This window comes from Cygnus olor, chromosome 8 (genome assembly GCF_009769625.2).
Source record: "Cygnus olor isolate bCygOlo1 chromosome 8, bCygOlo1.pri.v2, whole genome shotgun sequence".
Classification (NCBI taxonomy): Eukaryota; Metazoa; Chordata; class Aves; order Anseriformes; family Anatidae; genus Cygnus; species Cygnus olor.
The window spans coordinates 6,633,517-6,661,474 of record NC_049176.1 but is presented as its reverse complement, the minus strand read 5'-3'; the positions used below and the strand labels follow the sequence as shown (position 1 = coordinate 6,661,474).

The 27,958-nt window shown below is 38.6% G+C and overlaps 1 protein-coding gene and 1 long non-coding RNA gene across 13 annotated transcripts in view; one reads left to right on the top strand and one right to left on the bottom strand.

The window, feature by feature from the left end:
• PTPRC (protein tyrosine phosphatase receptor type C) overlaps positions 1–27,958 on the top strand; it is a 62,781-nt gene that overhangs the window by 1,542 nt on the left and 33,281 nt on the right. The gene's annotated exons all lie outside the window — the stretch shown is intronic.
• LOC121074304 lies at positions 518–27,817 on the bottom strand. The gene is made up of 2 exons (XR_005822265.1): positions 22,774–27,817; positions 518–21,897 (listed from the first exon to the last, which is right to left on the bottom strand). It is a non-coding gene; the product is annotated as an uncharacterized LOC121074304 (long non-coding RNA).

The window sequence follows — 27,958 nt, the reverse complement described above, 5'->3', positions numbered from 1 at the left end:
CAAGCATTATTTTTTTTTTATCCTTCAAAGTACCTGAAGAGAACCAGCGCTGAATAAATCTGGTTAGTAGATTACATTATAAGAAAAGTGAATGCCGTACAGTAAAGTAAAAGCGCAAAGTCTTTTTCTTTTTCTTTTTTTTTCTTTTTTTCTTTTTTCTTTTTCTTTTTTTCTTTTTCTTTTTCTTTTCTTTCTTTTTTTCTTTTTTCTTTTTTCTTTTTTCTTTTTTCTTTTTTCTTTTTTCTTTTTTCTTTTTCTGAATCTGCTGTCCTACTTTCTATTTTATAAGTCTTTTTCTAAGACTTCCCACTGGTCCCTTTTCTTCAGGAAGGGCAGGTTAGTGTCTGCTCTCTCACAGCTACCTCCACAGTCAGTTGATGTGTTAGCTAACAGAGAGGGCTGGAAGATTTAAAGAGGGTTAGCAGTATTTTATTTCAAATAGTAATTATTTTCTTGGTCTGCACACAGCAGTCTAGCTTGAGCAGGTTCCTCTCTGTGTGTTATTTTTTTTTTTTAAAACTAATCGAAGAGCATCAAAGAAACGATGTTTTAATTCTTCATTAGGACACTTAAAGCAATTAACAGTCTGATGCCACAGTGTCAAGTACTCAACCTCATAGACCTTGTTTTCACCGTGTAGTTTGGCACATGCACTTGTGAGAACACAGAGCTCCTCTCCTTCTGTCTGATATTACACTTTACATTTATGACCCATCTACATAACTTCCTCTTTTCATTGAATTTTGATGTAGGACCCCTTTATATAAATAATGGTCAGAGTGGGAAGGGTAGGAGCAGGTGTCTCAGAGAGGTTGATTCTTCCATCAGAGTGACAGAACAATTATATCTCATCTTTGCTGCACAGATTACTCTGCCTGGTGGCTAGGGACTACTGTGCAGTCTTCTCTGAAGGAATTTGTTATTGGAGGATAAATGTTAGGAAATGTTGGCGTAGGCTTTGGTTTTATGGCAAGAACAATTTTCAGGCACCTATTAGTAAGAGTTGGGTGTGCTTCGGGACTTGTTTTCGTATTAGTATTTTACTCCAAGAGCATTGTAAGCATTTGCATTGCTGAAGTATCCCACTAAACTCATCAGTGCTTTGTGCACTATTTATTAGTCTTTCATCCTCACCTGCTTGGAATAGCTAGCTTTCTGAAAATCTTTAGTAGACAGCTGCATACTTCTTTGAAATCTTCAGTGTGAAATTGATAATATAATACTTTCAAATATCTAGGCTGACTTGCTTTTCAAAAAAGTAATGCTAACATAACTGATGCAATGCAACAACAATGTTGTCTTTGCAACAACAGCAGAACAAAACAATCAAAACAACAATAAAAAAAATCCTTTACTCCCCTTAAATAATAATAATAATAAAGAAAGCAAAATAAATGCTTGCAGGACTAGCACTTTTTTTCCCGTTAGCTTCTTTATTTAGGTTTCTCCCCCACAAAAGTATTAGCAATTTGACAGCTTTCAAAAAGCTTCCCCTACTGCCGTGCCACTTCCTTTATTTCAGGAAGTTAAAAAAATTGCTTGGTAGTTTTCGGTGTGACTTTTTTATTCTCCAAGTAAAAAGTATTGAGCTTCAGCAGGCATGCAGAAATCTGAGGCCATGGAGTCTCTTTTCCCAACAGCTGTGGAGGTTTCCACCTAGAAGTGTTATGTTTTCTTTGCACAGTCATCAGCTTCTGTATAGATCCTGCTATGGTTCTGACTTTCTGTGAAGAGGTCTATTCCTTTGGAAAGTGTCTGGCAGATCTAATTTTTAAGTGGCAGAACTTTGTAATATTGGCTCATTTTCTGTGTACAGTAAAGGATAACGGGAATTGCGCAGGCAGGAGGATAGGCATTAGGGTAAAAGCAAGTGAAGTCCGGTGTCTCCAGAACACCCGCTCTGAGGTTTTCCTCTTACAGGCACCCCACTGCACGTTTCCTTTAGGACTGTATCGTATTCTTTATTTCAGTGGTGAACTTGAGGCTTTCTGAAATACATATCTCAGAGTCCTGTGGACAGGGACCTGTTAATAACTTGAAACAAATTACCTGCTTTTCACATCTTGCATACTTCAAATACTTACTTCAAGATCAAGAGTTGATGTCTGCATGGGGCTGCAGGCAGTCCTGCTCACTTCCTGGGCTGTCTGAGATGCAAGCCAGCTCTAAGTTGGAAACCATTCAGTTTGATTATGGTGGAGTACCTAAGCAGGATGCTCATATTAATCTGAGCACAGTACCACACCAGCATGGCTACATGGTTTCTGAGCAAGAATTAGCTACAGACTTTGACCAAATGTGTAATTTTTCTTCACCTGTTCACCTGGTCCTACACAAACAGAATAAGCTGATGGCTGCGTTGTTGTGGGATATTGATTGATAACTGCATTTAGGGCAAGAGATATCGGTTCAAAGCTAATGGGTCTTTCTTACATAGTATGCAAATGATGTTTGCTAGTCATTTTGTATTCACTCACATCAGTGTATTGACATACAGAGAATGTTTTACCACTGTAAACCTAAAGCCACAAAGCTGCCATGCAGAGACTCGTTCTAGAGAAAATCCTGCTGTCAGTGGCAGGGTGTATTGGAACCATTTCTTCTAGTTTTAGTTTTTCTTTGGTGAACATAAGTTTATATGTTTTGATTCTGAATAACATATCAATAGTGAATGGGTTAGAAAAATCATGTATATAACGAGGCAGAAGAATCAATGGGAGGAAACAGGATGAAGTGACTTTTCAAAATACTTCTTGTATTAGGAATCAAGTTATGTTTGTCTGACTTCAGTCGCCTATCTGCAAAGCTGTCTGCCTCCCTGAGAGTGTGTGCATGCGTTAAACAAGTAGGCAACCTCCACACTGAAACTGTAAATGCGTTCTATATGGCGCATAAAAATTATCCTGTTCTCTTTTTCTGTGCAGATGCATTGTGGCATGTTCTGTACCATTCTGGAAGCAAGCAAAGGAGAACAGCAGGCCGTGAAAATATTCTGTCCTCTGTTTATATTCTTGGTCTACTTTTAAGAGTTACTACTAACAGGCATATATCTGACCAACCAGGCAGGCAGAGCAAATTAACCAACACTGAGTTGTCTGCTGTGTTGGTGTGACTTTTCTTCATACTCATTTAACTACCTTGTTTAGCATTAGCTCAAGTGTCTCCGTATTACCCTGCATTTTGCAGAACACACATACCCCGAGTCTTGCTGCTGTCACTCCCCCTAGTTGCGGTGGCTGTTCCTCCCATGCTGCTGGCCCTGGGGGTGAATACCGCAGTGCACTGGGGTGGCTGCAGCAATGACACCCAAGACAGCTGTGCAAAGAGGCAATGCAGGAAGGTGTCATGTGCTGGGCAAGGCTTGCTAGCATGTGAATGCCTTTCAAACCATAGCAAGAACCGGTGTATATTATGGGAACGTTAACGGATTAGCTAGGATTGGACAGGATGCCCATGGGCTTCTCAGAACTGAAGTGTCCTTGAGCTGGCTGCTGAGGTTGGGACTGCCCACCCTGCCTGGGAAGTAGTGGTTGTCCCTGAGCTCTACTGCTTTCCGCGTTGTGTGGAGTTGTCTGTTGTTTGCGTTTATTCATCTTTAATTGTATATAACTAGAAATCAAACAGTTATTTCTTTTAGGCAAACTTATGAAGTACAGAACATCAAAAAACATTTTGGGAGGTAATTGTCTACTCTCTTCAAGGTAAAGATTAGGCTCTGAATTCCTTCTGTGCAATCACTGGTAAAAAGTCTCAAAGTGGCAAAACTGACTTCCCCCTGTAAATATCGAGATTAAAGTAATCTAAACAGTAGTGAAAGCTTTTTTCTTTTTTTCCTTTTTTTAAATTTTTTTTTCCCCTGCAACTTTACTGTTCTCAGACTGCTGCACTGTGTGTCCTGATACATTCCCAGGCTATCCATACACTTGTAAACAGATCATGTTCAATGCGGTTTCGGTAACATTTACAGCATTTTATCAATTTCTAGGCTTCCTTCTGTTTCAAATAAAGCAGTTTGGGGCCCTCAGTGCCAGGATTTTAGAACCTAGCTGTGAGCCGTGCCAGCATATATTATCCATAGTGCTGCAGATAGCTAACAAAATCCAATCCTTTTCTGTTCTTTTATGCTGCTGCTTTGCGGTACTTCCACAATAAGATCTTCCACTTATACCCTCTGTGTCAGTGCCTCCTCAGGTAGCCTGCTTGCTTAGTTTTCAATTCTCTACTTTCAAAGACTTCTGTTACAACCTGTCTGTTCTTCATTCATAATCCCACTGCCCAGCACAGAGCTCTAGAGGTATATTTTGTTGTGCATGAATAATTTTTGTTGTTGCAAAAATGTGGACACCATGGAGCAATATTTTTAATTGCCTTTGCAAATATATTTTTTTCCCTGACAGAAAAAAAAATAAAAATAAAAATAAAACTAGCTGTGTCTAATAGAAAAATGAAGCCATACAAAGATGCTTTCTGTACAGCACATAAGCAAATAGCTTTTTGTTATATGAAGCTTATACTTCATATACAACCTGACAGATTTTATACTCAGGGAAATGTAATACAATACAGAATCTCAGCTGAGATGGTACAAAAGCATATGGCTAGTAAAGCCTTTCCAGCTAATCATATACATTGCTGAGGCTATGAGTGGAATATTTAATGTGTTATCTCCTGAACTGTTTCTGGGTGTATGTGAGTTAAAATGTATGTAGGTGGAGAAAAGAGTAAGATAAATGGCAGAACACATTCAAGCTTTTAGAATAAGATGTAAGAGACAGAAATCATTTGTAGTCAAGGCTGTCTCAGAAACTCATGGTGTGAAGTGTTGTCTTCATTTTTCCAGATCTGTTACATCATCTATAAAGTTGAGGGTACTAATGGTTATCATATTACAACATACAAAGTCATAATTCCTTAAATATTCGGAGGGATGCTTGTCCCTTGCAGCCTGTAAGTTACCCCAAATTAATCTGAATAAACTTTAGAGTGCATTAGAATATTTTGAATAGTGTATCTGAGCAGAGAAAATGAAAAGCATGAAACAAATGACTTGTGCATAAAGTTCTGATCTGTTCTCCGTTCTAAAGCACAGGTGTTGTTAACAGGGAGTTGATACTTTTGTGCTAAATAAGAGCAACCCATACTGTGGTTAATGTCAGCAAATCTGAAATTCTCTAAAATACGATCATGTCCAATGCAGTCTCCATTTTAACCACTGCTGGGTGAAAGAACTGAAGTCAGTGAGCCCTTGAGAGACAGAAACAGAGCTGCCAGCTTTTTCTTCCATTGTCTGCAGATGAGGTGAGATCAACATGTGCCAAATGGACCATAGTTGCAAAAGGCTTCACCTTACAAAGCATCCTCCCCACTTAGGGGTAAATACTATACTGAGTCTTTCTAGCAACTTAGGTGTTTTAGAAGTTGTAGTAGTAACATTTATAAATGTAAGTCAACTCTCCTAGAGAAGTGCTGGCCAAGCTGAATCCATTTAAAATCATATGCTCGCAAAACAGAAGGAAAGATGGCCGATATTGCTGCAATTCAATTTATCTTCTGAGATACAACTCAAATATCTTAAAACACATACAGAATCACATGCATGCATTAGATAAATCTTTTGTTTTAATGAGTTTTGGTTAGAGTATCTGGAGGATTTCTCTATTCATCACTCTTGGAAGCATTCAAATGATAATAAAACATTTATTTTTTAAATGGTATGCAAATTTCTTACTTGGTTCTTGATGGCGGTGATAGAATATAGCCCTAGGTCTCTTGTAAGCAATAGACAAGCTCCCCCATCCCAATAATATTTCCCATGTGTGTGAATTTGTATGCCTGCACAATGTATCTGTGTATGCGAGCAGAGAGATCAAGTTTACGATACTTGAGTCTGCCCATTATGTACACGAAACGGTTTGGCCTTGTTTGCAGTTTCATTAATGCTTCTGTGCTCAACTGTGCTGGCTCAACAGAACTGAAAGACTTTTCTACATCCTCCACACCTGCAGTCTGGTGTTCTAGTCTGGAGTATGAAATGTGGTTGAGGTTTGGGGAAAGATGTGAAATAGCAGTAAGAATTACACATTAGTGCGACTCAGTGGCATAGTGCGGCAGTAGCATTTCTGGTTTTGCAGCTCTAGTCTGCTAATCAAAGGACATAGAAAAACGTTTCTAAGAGCCACACAATGCACTCATTTTCACTCTGAGAAAACATTAGGAATTAATAAGTGCTTAACCTAGGGTCCACTTGAGCTGATATATACTTAGAGAGCAGAATGACAAAATAGCTCTGAGTTCAGAAGCTTTGCAGTGGAATTGTGCTGAATATGAGGGATGCAGTTCAAGCAAATGAACGTGAGATCTGTAAGTAACTGTGTTTAGTTTGTGTTTTAATGTTGGAAAGAGAGCTGTTTATGTGTGAGTAATTCTGCTCGAGATGTCAACAAGTGTATTATCATTGCAGGAGTGTGCCTTAAATGGCAAGGGAAAGATTGCCTGCAAACCACAGCTTCTAAAAAACACTCTCCACTGAGCAATGAGGACATTTTAAAAGTAGCGCGCATGTCAGATACGCCATTTTCAGCTGCTCTCTCTGCAGTCGATGCTCTTGGTTTCTCTTCGCAACAGAACTGCTGCTTACCTAAGTTTTGCCTCAGTGGTGACGTCAGTGGAAAGTCTGCAAAGGCAAGCCTTTGAAACTTTTAAAAGTGTTACAGGGTTTATTTTATCTTTGTGGTTTATACTGTCTTTTTTTGAATTTTCTTTGGCTTTATATTAAAATAAGAAAAAAATATATATATATATTTTAAACCTACCTGAAGTCCTTAAACTTTAAGTGCTGCTTTCCTGTTTGCTTCCCTGAGAAAACTGCCTGGAGGAGATACCCCTGGTTTTCACTGTCAGTTCCAAAACACTTGAGAGCAGTTTTTTCATAGTAGAAAATCTTCAGATTTTCAGAAGACCTCTACATGTTGGTCACTGAGATAAAGTGAAAAATTTGAGAGTGCAGCTGCAAGTTAGTCTTTTCTGAGAGTTTTGCTGCAGCTGTGAATACTGAACACTTGAAAAGTCAGGAGGGAGCTGCTTGTGTGTGTGTGTGAGACAGTCTGACCTGTGTGTATAGTAGGGCTAATGACCTCAGGCATGATCAAGCATTCCTCTTGGGCCAGGTGCTGTACTAACAGAGGATGAAAGACGGCCTTGTCCACAAAGAGTTTGATCTGATTCTGGACAGCATGGACGTTTCTTAAAAAGGAATGGTACAGAGGAAAGACAGATGAGGGGAAAAAGCAATAGTAGCACATGTGCCCAACCAAACACCTTGCCCAATCCCATGTTATTTCTTTTTCTGAGAAAGGAACATACAACACCTTATACAGAGGAACACATAACTGAATAAATTATTCCCTGGATCCAAAAAAAACTCTCCTGCGCAGATCCATGTATTGTAATTCTCACACTTTGCTCTTACAACTTCTTTACATGACGACAACCGATGCAGCTTTTTTATGGCAGATTATTCTTAATGATAAAATAGCCAAAGGTAAAAACTTCTGCTGCTCTAAAGCTCTTTTCTTGCTAGATAGAAATAATAAAATCGGTTCACATATGAAGGCACTATATTTGTTTGTAATGATTATTTTCTCCAACTGTTTAATCCTTTCATTAACAAATTGTGTTCTCTAACCAGTGAGTGAAATACGGAAAATAAACAACAGAATGTGTGGATGATGTGTTACAAACACACACTCACACTTTTGTTTGGGAGAGCGTATAATTTCACCCCTCTGATACTCAATTCTTGTAACAGCTCATCCTCTGTAGATATAGTATCTAATGTGAATAGCATCTGCATGTGAAAAAGAGGGACCACATTTCATGTTCTGTTCAGTTTCAAAATTTTTTACATTATGGTCAGCATTCTTATATCTGAGTGCTCATAAACAGTAACAACAATAGTTAAATGTATTCTGAGTTGTCATTGCCCTTAAACTTATTTAGATTAGAAAAAAAAATGACAATTTTTTTCTCTTGAAAAAAACTAAGGAAGAAGAAATACAGAGGTTGCTTTCAGGGGTGCAGAGAATGGCATTGTATTTCTTGGATATCACGTCGTGAACTTTGTAGACATGAGCTCTGGAATTGCCTCTAATTAATTCAAGTTTGGCCTGGATCCGTAGTGCGGTATAGAATAGTTTTGAAATACTTATTGAGCTCCACAGAGGTGGTTTGTGTGTGTGAAATTGGTTGTGAGTTCAAATTCCTCAGGGTTCTAGACTTTCAGGTTCTAGATCGCTGCAAGTTTGAGTAAAAAGATTTTGTTGTGAAATGCTGAGGGCTTGGAATGGCTGGGGTTGCTATTAAAATAGCTGATCATAAGATATGGCTGTCAGTAGACTTTCAAATGAAACTGATGTAATATGTGTTTAATAATGCTGTCTTTCTGTAAAATCTGAGCTCTATCTGTTATGTCAGGTTATCCTTGTGACAATGTGCAACATAGGTAGCAGGAAACAGGTACACAGCCCTGCATCCTGTTTAAAAATCACTTAAAATCTTAATGGCAGCCTTTGAAAAGCTCTGCAGTGATTGACAGAGTGATAAATCTTCTATGTTATGGTTGATATCAGATCTTCATGGTGTTAGTGGATGTAATTATCTTCTTTTTAGAGTTTTTTTTTCCTGTAGTTATAAGCATATAATGTTCAGAAAGCAGTTCTAATGAGATATGAAGCTAAGTGATGAAACTGGTTTAAGAGAAGAGGTTGGATGCTGAGACTGAGATTGCAGCAGGGAACAGAGCAGCTGGAAGGAGCAGGGGAAAGACCTGAAAAACTGATAGCCAAGCCTAGACAGGGTATGGGAAAAGATGGGTCTGTGGTAGGAATCAGAAGCCTAAGGAATTGGGTCTAACTAGATGAGAAAACAAGATAGCTCTGTTTTGATAGAAAACATGACTTGAGCAAAGACAGGCCAGAAAAGATATACAGGACTAGAAGTAAGGAAGTAAGAAAAATTGTTTGTCTCTATGTTGTACTCAGCGAAAGTCTGAGTTTCACCACTCTTTTGCTGTCAGCAAATACCTCATTGATGAAAGTCTTCTAGCACTGTCCTGCATAGAAGATGAAAACATACTAATGCTATCAGTACTCCCCTAACTCCAGAGGCAGACCTGAGCAAGGAGATATATACAAGTCTCAACCTTGCTGATAAAGCCTGGGAGGAGTACTACTGTGCCCTCTCATAGCGTGTTTTTTTTTTTTTTGAGCGTGTGTTCTGTTTTGTTTTTGGTGGGTGGAGGATGTTTTTAAAAATAAAAATTCACGCATACAGAGTGACGTTAAAGTTGTAAAGCCAAGCACTCACAGTTTTCAGGACTCAGCCTTCTCTGTATGTCTTATGGCAGTTTTTACAGTCACACAATTTTCCCCCTACAGGATTCCCTTCTCTGTGTAGAGAATGAAAATATATTCAGACAACATATTTGTCTGTGTTGTTCAATTCATAGTTCAGGCCATATTTATTGACTCACTATTCAAAACCTTTTCTGCAGCTAGAAATATTAGTTTCCTCTTGAGATTTTCAATGGTGTTCGTCATCTGTGTCTCAGTGCTGTACAAAAATGGATTTCGATGTTCAGGATGATAAAATGATCCAAAGAGAAAGCTCAATCTGAGACCTAGCAAGGACTATACTCCTTTAAAGCATCCTTTCTGTTAATTTGCTGTTTTGAAGGCTCACCATTTCTGTAAAGTAGGTTGGTGTAATGAAAATAAGAACCTGTTAAATGCAGAACAGTTATTAACGGCTGTTGCATGGAAAATTTAGCATAAGTAGGTTTTGTAGTATCATATAAGAATTCTGTGGCGAGCTGGTATATAATCCTTACCTAAAACAAAATTTTACTACTTAGCTATGAGACCTCTTTTCTTTTTGTGTTCCCATGGCTCATGCATAGCATTAGCTCTGCAGGCAGAAGGTATCTTCACTGCACGCTCTGCAGTGTTTCTAGGCAGTGCTGGACAAAAAGAGCAATCTGTGGTCACAGACTAAAAGATCTCAGCGATGTCTATAGGTTTTAGGAAAGGGAAAGAACCAAGGCTTTACAAGCTAAGGCTAAGACAATACCAATGGACATTTGCCAATTCTTGAATAATTACCGTTGCTTCCCAAACAATGTCTTCTGAAACAGCCTGTGTGCGTAGAACTGTCATATAAAATAGTCGTTATGCCTGTGAAAGTCACATCTATCTGAAACTTTCTAGAGTGTATTTCTGTGTTGAAATCCTTCTGGTAATGTTGTAAAACAAGCAAATCGAGATTTTTTCATAGCTACTCTTCAACGATCGTTTGGTGGTTGTTTTTTTTTTTTTTTTGCTAAGACATCTAGCGAGGTCTGGTAACACATCCAGTTCTTTGCAGTAGTGTAATGTCAATCCTGCACCTCTTGACCCAGCACAACATGCTGGCGGCTGTCTTTTCCTACTTATTTCTGTGGAGCATGATTATCTCTATTGTATTTATGACCAATGAAACTGACTTGTGTATTGTTAATGTTTTCATCATTTTTGTATTGTTTTCTATTATTGTTTATCAAAATGGAAATGGCATTTGTTGTTACATATTTGACAAATGATCTGAAATATTTTGAGGTATTCCTGCTTCCTGCAAAAAGGACTGAAACATAGTAAAGTATATTCCCATTCAGCGGGGCATAGAACTGACATGGAAGTAGCAGGAAGATGCTTCAGAAAAACCACCACAGTTTAAAATCAAATCAGTCTCTAGTATGTTTTGTGTTTTAGCCTTTGTTTTTATATATTTAATCAGTACCAACACTTGCAAAGTTGAAAGATGTTAGAGAATACAGGTGCAAAATATTGTGTAGAATTAGTTGTTATCTTTGCTCAGGTGTAAGAGAGGTTTGAGGATAAAAAAGAAAAACTAAGTGGTTTTTTTTCTTTTTGACTATTTCAATTCTTTCAAAGTTAAGACATCTAGCAAATTTTGTGTTACTGCTGTAATGCCAAAATAAGAATTAAGTATTAAAAAATATTTTGGCCTCTCTGGATCAGGTTAACATACTTGCAGCATAAACTGATTTCTGTCAAGTTTCTTTGTACTGTTATTGTTGAAGCTGACAGAAGCTTTCCTGATGGATATACTGGAATTCCTGAGGATCACTTAGGCTCCTAATTCCCTTATCTGTTTTGGAACTATAAGCCTTTGAAATGTCTTACTATGAATGTGCTGACATATTGATACCTTGTACTAATAATTGCAATCCTGATGTCAAAACAAACACTAGAGGTGTTTGTTTTTTTTTTTTCCCCCTAAGAAATAAGTGGAATTCTTTCATATGCAGGGAGTAAATAAGTATTGAGGCCACAATCACTATTTTACATGTTAGTATGAAGAGAATAAAAATCTAATGACTAAGCTCCAACATTTTAGTGGTAGGACAAAGAAAGCATTTTTATTTATTTATTTATTTTTCTTTCTCCAAGGTAGCACTTGGAACCTGTTGCTCCCTAGTGACTTCATACTTTCCGAAATCCAGCTCTTAGCTTTTCCGACTAGTTACCCACTTACTGACTGATTTGCTGCTTGGTCACTTGTCTCCTGTCACCGACTTCAGAGCTAGGGAAGATCTGGGCCCACAGTGGAAGAATTTGAAAAGATTGTAATTCTGAGCACAGTTAAAGTTATGGAAATAATGTCCTTCGTTTTCTCAGTGATTAAATCAGATTCATTTTGAGGGACAAACACTAACGCTCTTGAACTGATTCATCAAGATAGGTAGCATCTTTGTCTCTCTATGAGTATGGAAAATTACCTGACCTTTGATGGATATTTTGATAAACGCAGACACACAGACCTATGCTTAGTTTCCAGGAAGTGTAGGCAGAATACTATCGTTCTTCCACTTAAAGACAATTCTTACAGGGGAGGGGGAGGAATTCTTGCTCGAAGAAGTTGCTGAGAATGTCTCTCTTCTCTATGGAGTAAGCATATGTGCAGAATGAATGCAAAGGGGAAGAAGCAATATCTAGTTAAGAAAAATGCATCCTTTTTCCAGTCAGGAAGGCATTTCTTTCATATTAATAATTGTTGTAATGATTACAGTCTCCCTTCTGCAAATTCTTACCTGGAGAAGCATTCAAACGATGTGTATGAGAGGCTAACTGAGGAAAAAACAGCTTGTCTTTAAGATAAATATTACTAAGACTTTGGCAATTTTACTTATTTAAGTTCTGTGCCTTTGAGAAAGCAAAGGGTTATTCACTACCTTAAATTTAAGAGACAATTTCAGTGGGGTTCTTTAGAGTGAAGGTAAAATACTTCAGTGTCAGGCTAAATGCACAAGGTTTGATCCCTTATATATATTCATACAGCAGTCACTCAGTATTCCCAAACTTTTAATGGGCTGATAGTTCCTTATAGTGTGTAGTTTTACACATAAGTAAGTAGAAACACAGTAACTCTTCCTAAATGCTGAAGGGTTCAGAACAGATTTATGTGTTTAGGAATGTACCTCAGCCTCAAGTGTTTCCTATGTATACAAGTGGTTTTGAGTGAAACAATGTCATTGATTGTCATTTTAATCTCATAGGTGAGACAAAGAAATTGAATTAATTTCTTTAAGACAATCATGAATCACGGAAAATTTTTCTTTACATTATTAGCTTGTGAAATGCTTGTGTCAGAAGGTATTATATGTATTTGCAGAAAGCAGACTGCAAGTTTATTGTACTAAGTTGTGCTAAACAGTAATTATTAGAGGAAATGCAAAAGAAAGAGCCTTGGGACACCTGTTCATCCTCACAAATTGTCACCTTGTGGAGTTGATATAAAATATTTCTGCTTCAGAAATGGACTTCAGTGAACCTTCTTAAATATCTTGCTGTTACATAGAGCTCAAAACACATTAGTTAAGCAAAGTAGTTATTCCCAGGTTAAATGGAAGCAGCTCCAGAGAGCTGACGTCCACAATGTCACCTGGGAAGTTGCTGGACAAAAAGAAATACTCTGTAACTTTTGCAGAGTAAGAAAAAGCAAAAAAGAGGAGGGGAAATGAGGACACAAGAAGAGCATTTGTAAATTAAAAATGGATACAAGAATGTAGCCTGAAAATCACCAAGGGCTAGTGGGGAATGATGTGAGGGTAAATCCCTCTTCCTGAGAGAACATTGCTGTCAGCTTCAATGGAAAATTTCTGCCTACTTTCAGGCAGGGGCATTAAATTGAAGCACAAAATAATGTGCTGCTTGGACAGTTGGGTAAGATCAAAGAGTGGTAACTTTTATGTGTTCTGGAGCACAAGCAAGTTAGAGAGAAATGAGTAAATTAAGAGCAGGGAAATAACAATAATGCAAACAATGCTGGCCATTTTGCAGCACCAGTCCATTTAGCAGCTGCACTTAATTTCATGTTCTGGAATAACTGTGGTACTGCAGGAGGTGAATGCCAACAGGAATTAGCATGGTCAGGACTATAATGATAGGTCTTAACAATATGGATTTCTATTAAAGTTACTATCTAATATCTTTGTAAAACAAATGCAAAATCAAAACAGTTCAGCCATGCTGGTGCAGCAGACTCCTAATCTGTGTTTTAGGTTGGAGTGACACATCTCTTTGAGTCCTGTCCGCATGTCAGTCTGTGTGCACATAATGGCATTTTCACTGGAGGTGGGAGTTGTTACTGTGTGCACGTGGTTGCAGTGTTGGTGCAGTTTACAGACAGATGAGAAGTCTCACTACAGGAAACGTGATCGTTAGGGAAATGATCTGTCACAAAATTCATTGTAATGATATGTTTCAGAACAAAAAGTGCTTCAAAGCTTTTGCTCAAAAACAAACTCAAAACCAAATCTGTGTGACTTCTTCTCATACTGAGACAGGAGATTTCACTCATAATGAAGAATACTGGGAATGACTGACAGCACCTGATGCTGAGTATTTGAAGTGTTGGATGTTGGTTTCTTGTCTGCACATTCCACTTAGAAGCTTCACAGTGCAGTTGCTGAAGAAGAAATCGGTTTGACTGCAAATAGTTCCTAGCTTGGTCTCTCCGCTTATTGTGTTTTTAATAAGGTGCTTTTCATATACCTGCTGTTATAAAAACTGAAACACTTTGAGAATTTCAGTTCTTTGATGATTCTTTGCCTAAAAAGCATTACATTTAATATGATTTAAATGTCCAGTGTTTACAGACTTACTAGTGCATGTTTTTGATATTGCTTTTGATACATTTATTAATGTGATTGAATTGGTAAGCACCAGCCAAGCTCATGCCTTCTTTGCATATGAAGCCTTGCTATGAGGAAAATAGAGGAAGTAAAAAAGATTCCTTAGAATTTCTCAACTAGGACAGGAGTTCTCTGCACAGTACAGGAAAAAAAAGTAGAATGAAAAAGATTTGAACATCATACCATACAGATTCCGCAGATCTGGGGGAATTTTGAGGATTCTCTTGAGATACAAGGGTTGTTCATATTCTGCAAAATCCATATCCTGCCGCTTTGTTGGCTCACAAGGACACATCCAGGTCTGTTGCATTAGCTCTGTACTGTCAGCAGGCTAATAATTAATCAGAATGAACTTTCTGTATTTCTTTATATAAATATATCCTTCTTTTAAATGGCACTTACAATCTGCTTATCAGGCAAATTCATTGAAATCAACTTTTTTTTTCTGTTTTCTAATATTTATAAATCTGTTAAGCAGAGAGAAACAGTTGTTTTCTTTTCTAAAATTAAAGAAAGCATTTTTATTGCTACAGATTTTTTTCCAAAAACTCAGTAATAATTCAAACTATTAAATTAAAAAAGAATCCTTAAAATGATAAGGTAGATAGGAAATATGATGTGAAATACCTAGGTGTAAACATCTGTGGATCTCTTCTGCAGGTAAAAAATGCTCAAAGCTTCTCATTGCAGCCTGGCCCTGTGACTGTTGGGGGACATCCAGGCACATGGCACTGCTCCCTTCCTTCCTGCAGGTTTAGGCTTCCTCATGTAGCAGCCATGGCATGGCAGATGGACCCTTTGCTCTCTGGTATGCTTGATCTGGACCTGCAATCTTGGAAGCATTTTTGGATTTGTTGGTATAGGGATAGACTATTGCCTTTTTTTGATGCTAGATTTTCTTTTAGGAAAGATCTCCATATAAAGCTTGTGCATGTTGTCTTCAGAAAGTTAGCTTCAGAGCTGAATGATGTGGTGTTCACCCAAAAGTTCTTGAAGAGGCTTGTGAATATGAACTTAAAATAAAACCAAAAAAACAACTGCCTTATCATTAACATCAGTTGTTAGAGTGGAGCTTGGTGGGGTAGTCAGTGTACTCCAGAAATCATCTTTTTGAGGGTGGCTCTTTGCACTTTAGACCAATGAACCTTCAGTAGTTAGTTAAAGAATACTTGAAATGTAGTATGGCACGGAAGAAAAAAAAAAAAAGAAAAAAAAAAAAACACAGATTGATTCTATTAAAAATCTTTAGTCCAGCTTGTTGTACAGTGGTGGTTTAACAACTGATGGGCAGCTAAGTACCACCAAGTTGCTCTCTCTCTCCCTCTCCTCAGAAGGACAGGGGGAGAAAATACAATGAAAAAAGAAAAGCTCCTGGTTTGAGATGAGGAGCAGTTTAATGAAAGGAAAAAAAGCAAAGGCTGTATGGTAGCAAAAGGAGGAAAAAAAAAGTCTCTACTTCCCATTAGCAAGTGATGTTCTGCAGCTTCTTGGGAAGCAAGGACCTCAATGCGCATCACAGTTGCTCTGAAACACCTTGATAATGAGTGTCCCCCTGATAATGAGTGTCCCCCCTTCTCCCCCAGATATATTTTCAAGTGTGGCATCATACAGTAGGGGATATCCTTCTGGTCAGTTTAGGGCAGCTGTCCTGACCATGTCCACTCCTCACCTCCTGCCCACCCCCAGCCTACTGGCCTCTGGGGGCTAGGGGGTGGAATTGGAGAGGGAGCCTTGATGCTGTGCCAGCACTGCTCAGCAGCAGCCGGAACATGGGTGTGACATCAATGCTGTTCTGGCCACAAGTGCAAAGCACAGCACCGTATGGGCTGCTGTGGGGAAAGGTAGCTCCGTCCCAGCCAGTCCCAGCACACGTACGCAAAGGAAGTTGTGGAAAGAGTGAATAATGAAAAATTAGCTAATTTCATTTCATTGAGGTTATTTCCAGTCAGAGGTGGAAAGAAAATAGTGATAGTAAAAAGCATTCATGTAATATTCAAACGCCAATCTCTTTCTCAAACAGCTGTCCCACTGATAAAAGTTTCCTGTAAAGATTTAAGGAACAATACAATGGGGAAAAGTGATTATATGACCAGACACCTGGGATGGATACTGGATAACAGGCTATTTAGCAGTGCTGTCATAGTTTGTGCTGACTGGAAGCTGATTAGATGAAGGAAAATATAATACGTTCATTTTAGAAATACTATTGAACTGGTATATTTACTTTTGACAGAAATGAATTTTCTCAAAATCAGGTCTCACAAGGTGTTTCTGGAGAGGGAACAAACCCACAAATGTGAATAGGTATTTCAGGCAATAGCGTGTACTGTAAATGGTACAGCAATCCTAAAACCTGTCTGTAAGCCTTTGACTGGAAGAACCATCTCTTGGCAATGATTAACTGCATTCGTAGCCAGCTAGGAAAAGCAAGTAGATTGAGGTGAATATTTCAGTGTCACTTTTAGAGGTGGTATATAGTTGAAAAGAATCACATATCAAATACATTTTAATATTTGCTAGTGGGTTGTATGCGTTTTCTTAAGTGATTTCCCTATATCTAGTTTTTACAGGCCTACTTATTACTTCAGTGGCCTTCTGTAAGGAGGTGCAGCTCTTTATCCCTGTTGGCAGTGTGTGCTGGCGATGGTGTGGAGGTGGTCTGTCATGGCTAGGTGTGTTATCTGATGTACCAACTTGCAGAAGCAATAGCAAAACTATGAGAGAAAAAAGTACATCAGGTGTTTGTACTGGGCAACTCAAATATCCCTAGTCCAGGACAGTCTTGGGATTTTCTGAGTAGAGTGTTATGCTCATAGAAGTTAAAGCACAAACCATCTTATTTGTTAGATGATGACTGTCTCGTACTGTGATGTACCATGAGGCTTGTCATTGGAGAGGCTGCTTATGTACTGCTTTGTAGCTAAAAATGAAAGATGAGTCATTAGGACAATTGCACTTTCTGGTAGTTTAGTTTTGTAGGATTCTGTGTTTTCAAACGATGTAGGCTGAAGTGTTAATATTTTTGTATATTGCTGCTATTCACCTTACTTACCTCAGTGAGGAAGTTTACTCATTTGTGGGTTGACAAGCAGCCTTGCCACGGGAACGGGAAGGCGCTTGCTTAAAATGCAAGCTGAGAGCTGGTTTGCTAAATAGAGACCAGCACACTGCAAAAAGGAGATAAAATTAAGACACCCACATCCTGTGATACCATATAGTTCTTGTAGGCTGCCATTTACCAGGAAATGAAAAGAAGTCCATTAGTTCCAAACACAGTTAAACACCGAAGTGCTTATATTATGCTTGATTTCATTTATACAGTTGAAAGCGTGCCTTGTGAGCTAGATCTTCTGATGCAACTCAGACTCTTCCTGGTGGTGTCAGAGGAAGAGCAAAATACAGCTCTGGCCACTTGCCTGCCATTTTAGTTCTGCAAATGAAAATAACTACATTACTGTAATTTGTAGTTAATGCAACTGTTCATGTACATCTACAACCATTATTTGCTGTGATTTCCTGTCTCAGTTCTTGTCCCTGTTCAAAAGACCACCACCACCAACAAAAAACAACACCATAAAATATCCAGCCTTAAACCATTAAAAGATTTGAACTGTGTTCTCTTTCTGGAACACATACACATTTCTTAAGTCACAGACAAGGTGGAAGTGAACATTTCCTTCTTTCTGTGGTTGGCAGGAACAAAGCTAGGAATTTAATTTTTTATTTATCTTTAACAATAGGGGGTTAAATGGGTGAATTTGGAAATTCCTTTGAAATTAAGTAGGTTATCTTTTGAAAAGAAACATAAATTTTCATTAAGCTTGCTAGTCTACCTGAAGTCAAACAGTATCCCCCTGGTGAAATCTGTTTAAGACTAGGAAGATAATCAGGGTGACATAGTCATGTCACAGGCTTGCTGAACAATCAGATTTAAATAACTTTATAGAAGGCTGAGCTAATCTCTTTGATCTTGTCATCTCTAAATCTCAGGATTTTTGGTCAAGTTGGAAGACGGAGAGAAAACTTTCAAGGCACCCCAAAATATGCAATCTAGATTGAAATTCTGAAGCAACTGCAAGGTTGTAGTGAGACTTGTGTATCAAACAGCCAGCATTTAGGCTACGGAGACTGAACACATCTTTAAGATGGGAATATTTGGGCTGTGGAGGCAGAGACCAGTTTCCTGGAGCTTGACGTAAGCAGTTGCATGATGGCAAGAAAACTAACTGTGATGAGCCTTGCCCGTAACACTGGGGACCATTGCAGTTTAGAGGCAGGACGCTGAAACTGTTCCAGAAGAGGCAGAGAATTAGGAACTATCTGGGGGGAGAGAGAAAAAAAAATATGCTAGAAGTAACCAAACACTTCTTGTGCAATTTTAGGCTTCCCAGCTGACAGTACCATTGTCTGGTGCATGTGCACAAAGCATCAGAGCTTTGCTGGACCTACAGCTGTCCCCAAACCCCTCTTTTAGACCACTAGTATATTAGCATGTCATCATAAGCTGTTGTGTCAGCAGTATACATAGCCTGGACAGGAACACACAAAAACATATTGTTGGACAAAGTTACTACTAGAGACTAAGCCCATTTAACTACAATTTTGTTGTGTTGAAGTGCTCAAATAATTTTTCTTCCACTTCCTAGAGAGGTGGTGAGTTGAAATGCATTTTATTTACTTTATGATAGTTCAAAATCTCTGCCAAACTAACAGATGAAGACCAAGCAAAACTCCAAGCTGACTGATGGGTAACCACCAAAACTGACCTCTCAGTTTTGTCCCCTAGGGACAGAGGAAGAAAATTCACACACAAGACAAAAGGAACCCTCCCATAGTTTAGCCACTCAAATCCAAACTGAAGCTGACTTATACTGAAATGGGTGTTTAACCATCTAGCCGACTAATGACTCATAGCCAAATAGAACATGACTACAGGGCACAGCAAAGCAAGACAGACAAATCCCTGAATACAGCTAGCTGCATAAGCAGGATCATTAACGCTACATTTGGTAATGTAGTACCAAAGCTCATTAGCATCGATGTGGTAAAAGATGGCTTTCATTGGCAATTGCCAGTACCTTAAAATTGTAAGACAAAACATGCTCGGCTATTAAGCCATTGTACTACCTTTGCACAAGTAAAAGCACCTGCACTCCTGGCTGGAGAGCAGATGCTCTGGCAAGAGGCCTACATTCCTCACGTAATGTAGACCCATGCTCACGGGGGGAACGGTGTGGTCAAACAGACTGCAATTGGTCTCATTTGAGAAGTTCCCCATGAGCACTGGGATCACGCTCAGCCATCAGCCCCTCACCTCTGCACAGCCATCTCCTTCACTGCAGCCTGATTCCCAGTCACCCATGAGAAGGCTGAGGGGATGTCAGCTGGTGTAAGAGGTGTTAGGGATCCTACTGTTGTTTCTTGAGCTCTTTGGAGAATGCTTTCATAATAGTTCCATTTCTGTTCTCATTCATTAGAGAACCATATTCCCTTGGGGCAGTTATCTACCCCAGGCATCTGCCAAAATGAAAGGACAGCCTTTAATTCAATTTTCTTCTATACCTTCTATGTTACACTGGGCAGAGCGTCATCCATTCTTTACCATGGAATTTGTTACAAACCCATTCTGTACAAAACGGGAACCCAAAGATAGAGTTTTACTTTTTAATAGATTTTTCAGACTTTCTGGGTGTGAAGCTAATCTTGAAAGTCCAAACTGAGTAGCTGCAGCTTTCTCAAGGCTTCAGGTGTAATGGTCTCAATTGCTGTGCTGATGTTGGGCACCATTACAAACTGTTATAATTTCAATTTGAATGAAATTACCTTGAAATTTTCAGTTTGCATCACAAAGTGTTATAAAAATAGACAAATTATTGAAGTTTGCCAGTGGGTCCTGTAGATCATGACGGGTTTTGACTGTAGTTCAGTTTATCCAAGCATTCACATCTGGTGCAGATGAGCCCACAGAAAGCCAGGCAATTCCACGCTGGAACTGGTCTACGTGCACCAAGCAGCAGGCAGAGGAAAGGCTCACATGCCTTCCCTAACCAGCAGAGCTGAATGCTGAATTCAGCCCTGTCAGTCCCTGATACCCATTTGTATTTGTTGCTGGGGTGATATTAGGGATCTGTCCCATGCTTATACCACAACCTTTGTAGCACTCCTCATTCAGAACATCGTCTTAATTTAAACTATGGGCTTACTTCCTACTGAAGGCATTGATGAATTTGGGTGTGGAGGTGAACGCTTACCAGCACTTTTTGTCTTTTTTTGCTTCGTTCATATAATCACGTTTGTGTGGCTGTAGGGATGCTCAGTAAACTCTGCAAGTGTCTTAATCTACACACTGAAAAAATTCTGATACATTCCCTTAGTTAAAAAGGAAAAAGCAGTTAATTTTACCAGGTCAAGTGGTCATAAATTCATCACTGTTTCAACCAAATGCTGGAAAATTATAGACCTTTAAAGAATAAAATCTTACCCACATTTGCACATTCTGTGTCTTTCTGTGTCAGCTTTTCCATCTGTCCTCACAGGAGACATTATACATGCTACTTCCACAGTGCTCTGTCTGCGTGTATGTCTGTATACAAACTGATACTCATTTTCCTGCTCACATAGCTTTTCTGACCTCCCACTTCCAAGTGGGAGTTGTACTTGCTATTGTAAGATGTTTAGTTGCCACTACATACATCATTCTTTTTATTAGATATCAGAAACGTTTACAGGTCTGCTAAATTTCCTGGCCCGTGGATTTCTGTGTCTAAATCAAGAGTTTAAATTATCTGGAGCATGTAATTGGATGTTCTCTTGGCTTTGGCCTGAGGGCTTTTTCTCTGGGTCCCTATACTTTGAAAAGTCAATAAAACACTTTTCCTAAATAACTTTTTGTCCAGCATTCTTTACCTAGTACCTTTGATTTTAATTTTCTTTCCCAGACCACTCACTTAGCATTTTTAGGTTACAAAATTGTAGTAAAGAAACAAACAAAAAAGCAAAGATTTATGAAACGCTAATAAAAATTACTTGCTACATACAAAAGAAAGAAACATAGACTGTTTCTGTTGCTTTGAATTGTTTAAAGAAGTACTGAAATTAGTCTCGTTCAGATCCTGAGAAATGTGAGCTTTAGATTTCACAGGTTCTTTGCTAGAATACTGGGCACGGCGATCCCTGTGAGCCCAGTGGAGTCATTCTGAGCCTGTATTTTCATCTCCTGACATCTTCAGCACACAGTCTTTTAGAAAAGGACGGCCAGCGCAAAACTGAAAGCAAAATCAGATGAACTATTCCACCCACCCACCCCCACCCCCTTCTTATGATTCCCAGGTAGATTGGTAGGTTAAAGTTGGGGCTAACATCTCATGATTGCTTTAATTAAAATAGCAAAAAAGAGCAAGAAAAAAAAGGTCAGGTTTAAAATGCACATAACTGCCCAGGGTTGGGCACCAAATTTGATAATCTGATGTTTCAAAAGAAAAAAAAAGTAAAGAGGGAAAGGGGATTGAGAAATCCCTTTCACTCAAAGTTTTTACTGACTCTAGGAGGAGTTGTGGGTGCTCAGCACTGCTGTGTAAGCTGTTCATCACCGTTGCTTCTGCTGCGACACGAATCACAGGTCCATTCTCCTGAGTGTTGGCTCAGCTTTCCTGAAGGGGCAGAGCAATCCAGATTTTGAGATAATGTGAGATTTTGTACGTACATGCATGGCGTTCTGGGGAGTTCAAGACTGAGTTGTTTCACTCTTTGCAGTCTCACGGCTCTCCCTGTTTGTGCCATCAGACAGGTCAAAGCATATTTATTTTTAATAGCACTGTCAGGTTTGACTGCAAACTTTATGATTTTTAATGAAAATGATTTTCTGACCACAATATGCCAGTTTAGTAGGATAGTGCCAGTGTCTCCACTTTGCAGATGTTATTATAGAGGCACAGAGATGGAGGCTATGTCCGACTGCTCACACAGTAGTAAAACTGAAGCAGTGTCTATGTAATCACTGAGCAGGGCACAGACCCAACTGTACTCACGCTAGCTGAGTAGAAGATGGATTTCAGGTTATCCATCAAGCATTGGAAGTTCTGACTAATTTAAATAGTGGTAAATGTCTGCTTTCACATTAAAAAAAAATAAAAATGATTCCCTATTATTTTACATAGGGAACATATATAACTAATTTTTAACTGACAGTTTTTCTAAAAGATATTGATAAGCTTCAATGAATAATTTACTTTTCAAATCATTTTTTGTGTGTGTAACGGTGGTAAAATCTGATCCTTAAATGATGCTTCCTATTAACATTATGTGTAACTATTTTACTTTACTTTAAATTGTAACCTAACAAGTGTACAGTTGACTTAGCTGTTGATCAGTGAATGCTATTAGTCATAATACTTTATGAGCAACAAAAAAGGTATTCAGTAGTGTCTTTGATGAATGGTATTCATTTGACTTTGCTGGTCATTTCTGGCCTGAATGTCTGTAGGAAAAAAAAAAAAAAAAAAGAAAGAAAAAGTGAGGGTACTCACCAAGTAAAATCACTCTCCCTTGAAACACAGTTTATGGGCTGCAGCTGGCAGCCCTGGGTGGGCAAGGGAGCTGCCCAGCAGGCAGAGTTGGCGTGGGAATGGTTCTCCACTGAGCCAGATGAACTTTTATCTCTCTGTACTCTCTATCCTTTTAAGAAACAGAAGCTAGATGTATATTAACCAATTCTGTTAGGATCTTCTATTAATGCTGCAAGAAATTTGGGTCATGGGAGGTGACTGAGAGTAGCAGGATAGTTTGGGGCACTGCTGATCAGCGATGTCTCACTGGGACGTTGGCTCATGGGGCACAGGAATTGCTGAGGGTCCTGTTAAGCTTGGAGCAGGAAGGCGAATGCCAGATCACTGGAAAAAATGAAATTTTAGTGGTGGCTTTTCAGTAGGAACATCTTAATTCTGTTTCATGCATCTCTTCTTTAGTTAAGGATCTTGTAAACACCTGGGACAAGTTTTCTGTTTTTTTTTTTTTCCTTTGTAAAACTATAAATATTCTTTTCCTTTTTTTCCATTATGTCTAAATGAAAAACTTTGCAGGCATAACTTCTTGTACACAACCTCCACAGAACGTAGCACCAAGCAGTTATATTTGTGATTGACAAACGTTGATATTCCTGCATTATAAATAAAATTAAATTAGTAGGAAGCAACCTTGCCTTGAAAGTTAGTCTCCCATCTAAAATTCTTTCTTGGCTCTGAATACAATGCACTTCTAAAGTTTAAAAAAATAAAATTAAAGGAAATATTATTGTGTCTTTTCACAGCCTGTGAGCTTTCTTTCCATTTTTGATTGTACTTTGATCCTATTTTGTAGGAGAGCTGAGTGTTTGCAATCCAGGTGATGCCAGTTGGAGACATAAATGTTCAGAGCACCTGAAAATTATTTATCTCTGTAAGCTACACTCCTCCCTCAGAACCCCTAGGACAGTTAGCCGCATTATATTTGTTTGGGTCTTTAACACAGCAACTGCTCAGAGAAAAATATTATTACATAGAGTGAAAACTCGTAGATGGGTATAATTTCTTGAAAGAAATGTTCATTTATTTTTAAAAATTGCTAGCTGCATTTTTTTTTTAATTCACTGATTAAAACTCACTGATTTTACCTCACTGAAATAATAGTTCTTGTAGATACAGAGCTGTTGATCGAAGTACTTCCTGCTAACAGACCTATAACAAATGGGAGATTTATGATTTTGGTTGATTTTACATTATCAGTGGCTCAAATGCTGCAATTCATACAGTATGAATTTAAACTGTTTATGGTTTGTCATTTGAGCTGATTAGAGAAAGTTTAGAGAAACATTTCCAGGACCCATTCATTTTTTATTGCTGGCAAAATTATGTAAAAAGCAATTTGTAGTCAGGAGATGTCTGCAATACAGCATAACACTTTTATCTTGAAGCAGCTCAGAGGTGGATAGAGAAGTAAGTCAGATATTTAAATAAGCCAAGGTCCAATGAGATAGTCCAAGACAAAGAAGTTTTGCCCATAGCTCACACTCTCGCCAGTAGTCAGCCAGTTCTCAGTTGCAGCTTCTTTCTGTGGTCAAAAATCTTGGGAACTGATCTGCCTTCAACTATGCTGAATACATAGAACTAGTAGAGGAGGCAATTGCAAAAACATGGGCACAGAAATTGAGAAGAGAGTGTAATTGTTGCATGTCCTTCCTTTCTTCTGTTTGCCATAAACAGTATGCACTCAGCAATTCCAGAACCAGCCTGTCTGTATCATTAAGCTGACAGTTTCGATCAAGTGTTTCTTTCTGCTCATGGTAGATTTGGAGCTAGAAGAGTCATACCTGAGGTTAGGTACTGCTGCTTGATATATGGTAAGTTTAGCACATGTACTCTGGCTCTTGGCTCTGTACGTGCACAAACACTGAAAATATACAAAAGGCAAAGCAACATTAGCACGTTTTTTCTTTTGCACGTATCACAAAATTACCAAGCAAGTATGACAGCCAATCTTACATTCCTCATGCTATACATGTTGTATATATATATGTATACATGTATACATATATATGTATACATGTATATATACATGTTACGTGTTTCTTAATGACTGTGAATGGTAGCCAACGTTTCACAGCTGAATTAACTGTTACATCAGGATTTGATATTCTCCCCTCTTGCAGACAATTCACATCATTGCACATTCTCCCTGCAAAGCAGCCTTGACTGTATCATATTAATGAATTTGTACAACTAAAAATAATTATAAATGCAAATTTGGTGAAAAGGAGTTTAATAGGGAAATTTCATGACTGCACTAGAGAAGTTGTGGTTTAGCACTGAGATAGGTCTGATTGCTTGAGCATGTGGGTGCTATGGTAACACAGTTTCACCATTTGGAAGTGCTTAAGCTCTAAACCACAGTATGCTGCACCCTCTTCCTTTTGAGTAGGGTTCTGTAGAAGAAAAACAGAAGTAAACAGCATGAGAGAAACCACAGAGCAGCAAAGGCGTTGTTAGCTGTAGTCGAACAAGTGGGTTACTGTAGTTAAAGTATTCCTATGAAGACTGAGGATGTCATTTAAAATACGGTGCAATTGATAGAAATGCCTTTCTTCTGCTTGATAAATTCTTGATATTTCTAGGTATTTATTTTAAGTTTGCAAGAAGTGTGTACTTGGCAAAATGAATTTGAATTGGTGCCTTTGGTTCATGTTCTACTCCAGGTTTATGGTTTTGTGAAATTTCAGATATCATTTGTAACAAATGTTGCTTCCATAAATGTAATATTTCTTGAGGGAAATTTCTGTTTTTCTCTGCATTTTTATTTTTCTCTAGGAAAATTAAGCTCTTACATTGTATAAGTGGAATCAGAAAATTCTGGTTTTGAAATTATTTTTGAAATTTAATTTCAGGTTAGCTGAGAAAATATTTCAGCATTCGTATGCTTTTCTTATTGTTTCCTTAAGACAGGCTCTGTATAATAGCAGAGTTGACAAACTTTGATGTTTGTCCTTACCCCTCTTTCCTACGTCTGCAACATTGCAGAACACAATATTGTATTCTTGTATCTGCCTGCTATAAGTTTGTCTTAATTCCATCTCCTGCCCTCATACTAGTTATCCCAAATTTCTAGTTATCCCAAATTTCTGGTGAAAATAAATATTGCGAATATATCCCGTGGGAATATAATTTATAATATTTGCTTAGTTTTAATTCTCAGCTGCTGTTAATTTATATCATTCCTATGACTGCTGTACAGCTATTGAGTTTTTCATCAGTTAGGATTATAGATTATTTTGAAGTGCTTTTGTTGATAAATCTGCAATGAAAAAGTATTAGGCACTTTTTTTTAGGACCATCTGAAATGTCCCAGCTACAAACTGAAAAGTTTCTACATGTTAATCCTAAATGAGTATTTATTTATTTTTAACTCAGGACATGCAAAATTTCGCATATTTTTTGTGTGCGAACCTCACGTGGCTTTCTTTTAATCAATTTTCAAAAAGCAGCAGTTTGCCCAGAAAACAGAAACACTTTTTTCTTCCCCCAAAACAAAGATAATGATAAAGACTAAAGTTTAGTTCTGCACTCTGTGTTTATGAAAGCACTTCAGCACACGTGATCCTTCTTATAAAATCTGAGGGGTCTTCTGTGGTATAGAGTTACTCAGATGTTGAAGTGTTTTCAAGCCTATTCATAGGTTTGCCCAGATTTATTTATAAAGTGGCAAAGGATCCCTTCATTTTGTGTTTGCTGCAAAAAGCAGCAATAACATCTCTAGCCCTGATGCTCATTTACTTTAAGGTCCCTTTAGCTGGTTCTGGCAGCAGAAAGGAGCCTTAAAATAGGTGTGAATTTTATCCTATCCCACTTGAAGTTTAAAAATAAATCAAAGAATGGAGGTTGGCAGCATTTTGTGTAGTTCCTTGCCTTACTCACCCTTTACCTCCCACCAGGAACTGTTCTTTTTTTTTTTTTTTTTTTTTTTTTTCTATTTAGCATTGGCTTGCAGTGGAGCTGGCTAATGTCTGTGCTGTTTGCTAGAAGACCCCCTCAAAGAGCTTTACTCCATCTGAGCAAGGAGACCACATCCTGTTGCTTTCAGTGCAGATGTGAAGAGCCCTGACCCTGCTGAGGCAGAGCAGTACTGTTCAGCTGTAAAAGGAGGGTAGACCAATTCTGGACCTACACAGGCTGCTTAGTGTGAAGTCCTGCTTGGTGGGGGATGCTGGGGTCTGTCCAATATGCCAGAGGGTGAGGAGGTCCTGGGAAAAGGGCAGCAGCTCTGCAGAATCACAAAGCGCTTTTCCTGGGAGAGAAACCTGGCAGGCAATAGTTCTGCAGACATGAGGCTGAGAGGAAGAAAGACTTCCTCTGCCCCTCCCTGGGTCTAGCAAAGTCACGCAGAGTGCAGCTGGTTGTGAAGAGCCAATAGGTATGGTACCATGCTAGATAAAACGCTAAATATGCTATTAGCAGAAAGGGACCCTCTTTCTTCTCATTCTTCTGTGTTGTGTGCAGTATAGGATGCAGTACTGCAGCACTTGTGTGCACGGAGGAGAAGCTGCCTGAAATACCTGCCTGCAAGCTCAGTCCCCTGCCTAGAGCAGCAGGAAATAGAAAACTGGGTCCATTTTACCCACTGTGCAACGTAAGAAGCAGAATGTAGTTAAAAGGCATGTTCCCTGTCATCAGTTAAGACATTTTTGCCTATAAAAACATGTTAATGTTTTTAGGCTTTTAATGCAGATTCTTCAGTTTCACTATCTTATCAGTTGGAGTTTCCTTTAATAACACACAAGCACAGGAAGTATGTGCTGGTGCTTCCTTCTGCTTGAGATCATACCCTGGACTTACTTGAAACACAGTATCTTTTAACATATCCTAGGCCTGAATTGTCTGCTCTTGTGTTGCTTGGTCCTTCCAAATGGGAAGTGTTTTCACTTTATTCTGTCTTTCCTTAGAGAACAGCAGCAAACATTAACTTCTTATAAGGGTGCAACCATGGTTCACTGCAGCAGGTGCAGAGTCATGACTGCGTCAGTGATACAGCTGCTCCTGGACCTCCAAATGTGCCTTACAGCTTGTTCTGCTTGGAGATTAAGATGTTTGGCTTTTTTTTTTTTTAATTATTATCATTATTTTCAGCCTGATTTCTTTCATAGTTCTTCCATCTACTCTTCTTGTTGAACATTGAAGGGCTTCTTCA